Source organism: Jaculus jaculus, chromosome X (assembly GCF_020740685.1).
Source record: "Jaculus jaculus isolate mJacJac1 chromosome X, mJacJac1.mat.Y.cur, whole genome shotgun sequence".
Lineage (NCBI taxonomy): Eukaryota > Metazoa > Chordata > Mammalia > Rodentia > Dipodidae > Jaculus > Jaculus jaculus.
In genome coordinates this window covers 131,666,383-131,674,973 of record NC_059125.1, presented here as the reverse complement: position 1 = coordinate 131,674,973, position 8,591 = coordinate 131,666,383, and the positions used below count along the sequence as shown (strand labels likewise).

The 8,591-nt window shown below is 42.1% G+C and overlaps 1 protein-coding gene across 2 annotated transcripts in view; it reads left to right on the top strand.

The window, feature by feature from the left end:
* Positions 1-1,011: 1,011 nt before the first annotated feature.
* Positions 1,012-8,591, top strand: part of Plac1 (placenta enriched 1) — a 65,624-nt gene continuing 58,044 nt past the window's right edge. For both annotated transcript variants that reach the window (XM_004653799.2, XM_045140543.1), the window contains exon 1: positions 1,012-1,140. The gene's annotated coding sequence lies outside the window, so the exon portion shown is untranslated. The remainder of the gene's footprint in view (positions 1,141-8,591) is intronic.

Sequence of the window (8,591 nt, the reverse complement as noted above, 5' to 3'; positions counted from 1 at the left end):
TTGAGGCCCACCCAGAAGGACTCAAAAGGTACTGAGCAGTGCCCAAATTGCAAAGCCTCTAGTTTATCCATCCGATTTTGGAGCTCCGGCTGTCAAAATGTTTCAGCCAAAGTGTTCCTCACTCAACTAACTGGTCTTCTTAACTTACCATTTGAAAGCAGCTGTGGTTAAAGCGGAGCTTGCTGACTCAGCCGATGTAGTAAGGATGACTAAACACAAGAATTTCCTGTGGGGGGATGGAAAATATCTTTCAGATGCAGTTGTGTCAAGGAACCTTTGTGATCAGACAGGAGCTAGCCCACCATGAGAAGCTCAGCACCAGGACAATGTTTGCAAATGTTTTCTCTGTTTTTTTTTTTTTCTTTTCTTTTCTTTTTCTTTTTTTTTTTTTTTTTTTTTTCCTCTCTAAGCAGTATTGTGGCTGTCTCGGCACCATTTTGGTCTGGCCAGCATTTGCACAGAAATCATCTGCCAACTGGTATAACCCAAAGCAGAGCGGAGCGGATGTCTCCCCTCTCTGGAGGGGCCTTTCACATTCCCTTGCTCAGAGGCCTTCCCTCAGGGGTAAATCGGGGCTGATCTGGTTTATCTCAAGGCAGTTTCAATTCAGAGCCCACCTTGAATCATGATGCTGAGCGATCTGAAAACAACGTGGGCTGCCTTCAGTCTCCAGGGCACCCTCTGGGGAACTTTAGGCTGGAGCAGCGTGCATGTCCAGGTCTGAATACCACACAGCGGTTGGACAACTTTAGGAAACGAACATTGACCTTCAAGTGGGATTGTGCACCAGCTTAAGGCATTAGTCCGGTGAAACCAAAATTTGGATAAATATTTCAAAACTCTTGACTGAGACGGAGTCTGCCTTGCTCAATTAGAAAGTTGCAGACACCTGGTGCACTTGGGCGCCACAGGTTTGCTTTACAACTTGTGAATTAGAACAGGGGGGGCGGGGCAGGGAGAGGGTGAACATTCTCAGGCATCTTCTGAAAACCATATATAACTGAACAGTTCGGACATTGAGGATTCCAGTGTGAGGGACCTGCCTCATTCCCTTCTCACCCTTCCCTCGTGCCCACAAGGAGAGAACACGACTCACAGCCTCAGAAGGCTCAAGGAGAGTCAAGGATTTCTTTTGCATAAGTGAGTAACAATTTCTTTTTCCGGGGAGGAGGGAGGGCGGAGAGATGTTTGGGGACAAGCAACGTGGAGTAATGGAACACTAGCCTGGGGGAGGAAGAGAAGAGAGAGAAAAGAGAGGAGAGAAGAGGTGTAGGAAGTGGAGAATATGCCAGTTCCTTGCCATCAAGGGATGTGAGCTTTGAAGTGTTCTTTTGCTTTTGCAAGTCCTGTTTCCAATTCTAGAAAATCTGCCTGAGCTGCCTAGAGCGCCCAGTAATACTAAGGCCTTAATAACTTTCTTTCTGAATAAGTGAGAGGGAGAGGAAATGGAGGAATAAGAGAGCAAATGACTCAGCTCAAAGCTCAAGCTTCAAGTAAAATAATGCTTTGAGTTCTCATGGGCTTGAAATCTTTCTAGTTAATATACTATCTGTATACTCATGTTCTTGTTTGGATCTTCCTGACAGCGAGCAAGATAAATGTCATCTTGGGGCTCACAGGGTTGAGATAAAGTCTCACACCACAGCACAGGCTGGTCTGGAGTTCACTCTGCAGCCCAGGCAGTCCTTAAATTCACAGTCATCTTCCTGCCTCAGTTTCCTGGGTGCTGAGATTACAGTGTGAGCCTGCACACTGAGCTTTCACTAGCCACGTGTTGGGGGGAAACTGAGGCTCAGAGATGGACACGGGCCTCAGACCCAGGTCTTAAAATACGTCACACTGCCTTTCTTTTAGATAAGTTTGAAAAGAAGAGAAAGCACTTCCTATTATTTGTAATAGATCTGCGCATTGTGACTAACCCTTTATGTGAAGGCTTCTATATTGGAGGTGGGTTCAGGCTTTAACTAACAGTGTTTTTAAAGAAGAGGCCAGGGGGAAATGGCCTTGGAATGATTTGGGTCGGGATTATCTCCCAATTTTTGTAAAAGAACAATAGATCCTCTAGTTGGCAAGGAGCTAACAGTTGCTATTGGGAATAACATGGGCCAGTATAAGAAGGTTAACTGCAAACTGAGGTGAGCAAGGCAGTGTGTAGAAAGCCTACCCTGACCAGGCTCCTGGCCTCTCACGAAGCCATCGTTTGCTTAGCAGCTGCAAACCTGCAGTTCACATTTCTACCAGGGGTGCATAGGTCTTAGAACACTTCACACCCAGTGTTCATGGAGCTGCTAAGGCCATATAGTCCAGTCCCCTTCCAGTTCTCCTGTCTTATGAGTGACCGTCTATTCTCTAGTACCAAACAAACATAAGTGTAGTTTCTAGTTGTTTTCTGGCCTGTCCCAGTAAAGGTCAGGCGGTCCCTTGGTGGGTAACTAATAATATGGCAAATTTAGTTGTAAGGAGGTTACACGCAGGCGATTCAACGTTGAAAACAAAAGTTTCTGAAAGCAAATGCTGGGTTGTGTGCCCTTGCTTGGCTTGTTATTTAAAGGAATCATTGTTCTCTAATTTATTACTTTTGAAAGCATAGAATTAGGTTTGCTTAAAGCAGGAGTTTTTAACCTGGGGTATGTTGCTCTTGGATGACACACAAAAAGCTCAATGAATTTTTCTGAAACTATGTGTAAAATTGTAGGTTTGCATTTATACATTCCTCTGAGGCCAGGGTTACAACTTTCCTCTAATTCTCAAAGGGGTCCACACTGACAAAGGTTAAGAACCCTTGGCAGAAGAGGGGTATAATTGTAATCATGTTTGTGAGGCTTACGATATGCCAGTTTAACTGCAATTGATTCTGAAAAGTCGACTTTTTTTTTTTTTTTGTCTGCCGATTGCATGATCTAACTATTCCCTCGGCTGCCTCTGAAGGATAGGCACACATGCGGTCAGCTTTGACTTTCTCTGTCCTGTTTTCACAGTACCAACCATACTTACGTGTCAGAGGAGATTCCACAATTGCAGAGGTTTATAAGCCCACCAATAGGAGTTCAATGGCAGCTTTAAACTGGTACAAGGGATTACTTAATAACAATTTTTTTTTTTAACTCCTTGTCCTCAGTTCTGGGCCACAGAGTGTAGCATACATCTTACAAAGCAGGATATCTTACAAAGATTAAGTTTTAGAATCACATATAACTGAGATCTGGGGCCAGTCAATTCATCTCTATGAACTTTTTCCTCGTCTGTCAGATGGAAAATAACAGGGTTGATGTGAGGATTATGTGTGAAATAAACGATATACTGTGTGGGCCACATACTAAATGCTCAATAAATAGCAATGCCAACAATGTCTGTCCCAGAGAGCCAAGGCATTTGGAAGCTCTGAAGCTTTTTATCTGAGGGCATGGTTAGATCTGTGTAGGAACCACCATGGTGCCTGGGACCACGCTTCGAAGCCCATTGATGAGCATGGGAGCAAAATCAGTTGGACTTTTGTCACTTTATCAAAACATGGAGTTTGGCCTGTTCAACACCCGTGCTGTACTCAAAGCTGTTGAGAAGCCCTGAAACCACATTGGACTACTAAACCCAGCAGTTCTCTGTGGGGATTTAGGCTGTGTTTAGAAAAGGCCAGAACAATTGGAACAGTCAAATCAGCCCCCAAACCTCCAGTCAGTGCTTTCAGCAACAATAAGAGTGTCCAAAGGGCTTCCCACCCAGCTCCTATCTGATTCTCAGAGCAAACAGCCACACGAAGTAAGCGCAGCAGGTGATGGGCACTCACTTATTGGAACACTGAGTTAAGTAAGTCCGATCCTCAGAACTTTGGGGAGATGTGGCTATTGGCAAACAGCATTCAAGTTTCTTGCGTATTAGTCTGTGAGTTCACTGAGGAGAGCACAGAGCTGGCACATGGGAAGGACTGTGTAGCCAGGTGGCGGTGTCAAGAACTATATGGCAACACTACATCAAAAAAGATTTTAGAGCCGGGCATGGTGGCGCACGTCTTTAATCCCAGCACTCGGGAAGCAGAGGTAGGAGGATTGCCATGAGTTCGAGGCTACCCTGAGACTCCATAGTGAATTCCAGGTCAGCCTGAGCTAGAGTGAGACCCTACCTCGAAAAAAAAAAAATTTAGGAGCCACACATGGTGGCACATGCCTGTAATTCCAGCACTTGGGAGGCAGAGGTAGGAGAATCTCTATGAGTTCAAGGCCACCCTGAGACTACCAAGTGAATTCCAGGTCAGCCTGGCCTAGAGTGAGATCCTACCTTGGAAAACCAAAAACTAAAAAAGATGATGATGATGATTTTAGGGCTGGAGAGATGGCTCAGCACTTAAGGACTTGACTGAGAAGGGTAACAACTTCAGTTTGATTCCTCAGTAGCCATGAAAGCCAAATGCGCATGGTGGCGCATACATCTGGAATTTGTTTAGTGGCTGGAGGCCCTGGTGCGCCCATTCTCTTTATATATCTCTGCCTCTCTCTCAAATAAATAAAAAACCAAAAAAATAATTTTTAAAAAAGATTTTAAGCCAGGTGTAATGGTGTGCGCCTTTAGTCTCAGCACTCAGGAGGCAGAGGTAGGAGGATCACTATGAGTGACTCAGGCTGGCCTCAAACTTACAGCGATCCTTTCCTCTGCCTCCTCAGTCCTGGGATTAAAAGCGTGTGCCACCATGCCCAGCTAAATCATTTTTTTATTAAAAATCACAACACATTAGCTGAGTATGGTGGTGCACGCCTGTAATCCCAGCACCCGGGAGGCAGAGGTAGGAGGATCGCTATGAATTCGAGGCCACCCTGAGACTCCATAGTGAGTTCCAGGTCAGCCTGGGGTAGAGTGAGACCTTACCTCAAAACAACAACAAAAAAATTATACCAAATTGAGTATAGAAGAAAATGTCCTCATACACTAAAGACCATTTATGGAAGGCTCATAATGAACAGTATGCCAATGGAAGAAAGCCAAACACTTTTCATGTGAAATTCAGTAGTGGCCAAGAATTCCACTCTTATAGCTTCTGATCAACATAGTACTATTAGTTAAGAGCTGAAGAGATGACTCAGTGGTTGTGGTACTTGCTTGCAAAGGCTGCTGGTCCAGGTTCAGTTTCCAGCAATCCACATAGAACTAGACAAGCATTTGACTGTGGTGGTAGGAGACCCAGGAATACCCATATACACACGTGGGCGTTTCTTTCTCTGTGTCAAATAATTTTTTTTTTAAAAAAATATTTATTTGAGAGAGCGACCAATAGAGAAAGAATGGGCATGCCAGGGCCTTCAGCCACTGCAAGTGAATTCCAGACGCATGTGCTTCCTTGTGCATCTGGCTTAAATGGGTCCTGAGGAATTGAACTGGGGTCCTTAGGCTTTGCAGGCATGTGCTTTAACCACTAAGTCATCTCTCCAGCCCAAAAGTGTTCTCCTTTCTGATTTTTTGAGGTAGAATCTTGCTTTAGCCTAGGCTAACCTGGAATTCACTATGTAATCCCAGGATGGCCTCGAACTCATGGCAATCCTCTTATCTCTGCCTCTCAAATGCTGGGATTAAAGGCATGCACCACCGCACCCAGCTCCAAAAGTGTTTCTTTAATGCTTATTATTATTAATAAGATGTTTCGTATGGATACATCGTATGTTGGTACCCTCTTTTCCCTTGTCCCTGCCCCCATTCCACTGGGACACTCCTCAGTAGGGTTGCAGGTAGTTCCCATGGGGTTGTAGTTTATGGGTTAGGGGAGCAGTAGTCAGTTATTTGGGGGGAAAGGAAATGCTTCTGGGCATGATGTCTCAACCTGTGGCTCTTACAATCTTTCTGCCATTCAGTGTGTAACCTATTGGCTGTGCTTATGGTGTGTCTGTGCAAAAGCTTTTTAGCTTCATGAGATCCCATTGGTTGAGTGCTTGTTTAATTTCCTGGGCTCCTGGGGTTTTGTTGGGGAATTCTTTCCCCACTCCTATATCACGGAGAGTGCCTCCTATTTTTTCTTCCAGTAGTTGAAGAGATTCAGGTCTTATATTGAGGTCTTTAATCCATTTTGGACTTGCTTTTTGTATATGGAGAGATGAGTGGGTCTAGTGTAAGTTTTTTTCATATGGTCATTCAGTTGGTCCAACACCATTTGTTGAAGAGTTTATTTTTTTGCCAGTCTATGTTATTGGCTCCTTTGTCAAAGATCAAGTAGCTGTAGTTACATGACCTAAGATCTGAGCCTTCAATTCTGTTCCATTGGTCTATGATTCTGTTCTTATGCCATTACCATGATGTTTTTGTTACTACGGCTTTGTAAGATAGCTTTAGACCAGGTATGGTGATAACTCCAAAGGTGATTTTTTTTTTTTTTTTTCCTGAGAACATGTTTGGATATCTGAGGCCTGCTGTCATTCCATATAAATTTTGAGATCACTTTTTCAATCTCTGTGAAGAATGATGCTGGTATTTTTATTGGTATTGCATTAAATCTGTATATTGCTTATGGTAGAATTGCCATGTTCACAATATTAATTCTACCTATCCAGGAGCACAGGAAGTCTTTCTTCCCATCTTCTCGAGTCCTCCTCAATTTCTTTCTTGAGATTTTTTGATGTTTTCACTATATAAGTCTTTCACATCATTGGTTAGTGTTATTCCAAGGTATTTGTTTTGTTGTTGCTATTGAAAAGGGTCAGCCAGCCAGGCGTAGTGGTGCACACCTTTAATCCCAGCACTCGGAAGGCAGAGATAGGATTGCCATGAGTTCGAAGCCACCCTGAGACTACACAGTGAATTCCAGGTCAGCCTGTGGTAGAGTTAGACCCTACTCAAAAAAAGAAGAAGAAGAAGAAGAAGAAGAAGAAGAAGAAGAAGAAGAAGAAGAAGAAGAAGAAGGAGAAGAAGAAGAAGAAGAAGAAGAAGAAGAAGAAGAGGGAGAAGGAGAAGGAGAAGGAGAAGGAGAAGAAAGAAAATGGGACAGCCTCACTGATTTCTTTCTGTGTATTTGTCCTTTGCATATAGAAAGGCTACTGACTTTTATGCATTGATTTTTGTATCCTGCCACTTTGCTGAAGGAATTTATCACCTTTAGAAATTTTGAGATGGAGACATTCGAGTCATTTATGTATAGGATCATGGCATCTTCAAATAGGGCTAACTTAACTTCTTCCTTTCCAATTTGAATCCTTTTTCTTTCTTTCTCCTGTCTTATTGCTTGAGCTAGGACTTCTAGTACTATGTTGAAGAGCAGTGGTGAGAGTGGGAACTCATGTATTCTTCCTGATCTCAATGGGAACTCCTTGAGTCTTTTCCCATTAAGTATTATTTGGGATATAAGAACTTTACATATAGCCTTTATTGTGTTGAGATATAAACCCTCCATGCCTATTCTTTCTAGCATTTTGAACATGAAGTGGTGTTGTATTTTGTTAAAGGTCTTCTCTGCATCAATTGAGATGATTATATGGCTCTATGGTTAAGTTTATTTATGTGGTGTATTATGTTGACCAATTTCGCTAAATTGAACCATCCCTGGGATGAAGCCTACTTAGTCAAGGTGGATAATGCTTTTGATGTGTTGTTAAATTCAGTTTGTAAAGATTTTGTTCAAGATCTTTGCATCTGAGTTCATTAAGGATATAGGCTTATAGTTTTCTTGGTGCATCTCTATCTGGTTTTGTTATTAGGGCGATGCTAGCTTCATAAAAGGAGTTAGGGAGGACTCCTTGGTCTCTGGTTATGTGAAATAGTTTAAGAAAAAATGATTTCTGTTCTTCAATGAAGGTTTGATAAAAGTCAGCTGAGAAGCCATCTGGTCCTGGACTTTTCTTTTGGGGGAGGTTATTTATTGCCTTTTCAATCTCCATGGATGTGATGGGTTTGTTTAGGAGATTAATCTGATTTAGGTTTAGTTTTTGTAGGTGCTATGTGTCTAGGAATTCATCCATTTCTTCTAGATTATCCAATTTTGTGGAGTAATGGTTTTGGAAGTATGCCCTGATGATTCTTCTAATTTCATTGATATCTCTAGAGCTCTCTCTTTTTTGTTTCTGATTTTGTTAATTTGAGACTTCTCTGTTTTTGCTTGATCAAATTGGCCAAGGGTTTGTCAATCTTGTTTATTTTTTTCAAAGAACCAGCTCTTCTTTTCATCAAAATTGTTTTCTTAGTTTCCAATTCATTAATTTCTGCTCTAATCATTATTTCTCTCCATCTGGAGCTCTTAGGGTTGGATTCTTGCTTTTCAAGTGCCTTTAGGTAGATACTTACATTATTAATTTGGGATCTCTCTGTCTTTGTTATAAAGACATTTAGTGCTATGAATTTTCCCCTTGGGACTGTCTTCATTGTGTCCCATAAGTTTTGGTAGCTTGTGTTGTCATTGTCATTCAACTCTAGGAATTTTACAATTTCTTTTTTGATTTCTTCCACGACCCATTCATTGTTTAAAAGTGTGTTGTTTAGTCTCCAGTAGCTGGTGGAGTTATTGATGAGTATCTTGTTGTTGAATTCTAGCTTTAAGAAAAAAAGATATCACATGATAAAAAGAAAGAAAAGATCCTGAAATCAAAAAGGAAGAAACAGGGCTGGAAAGATGGCTTAGCAGTTAA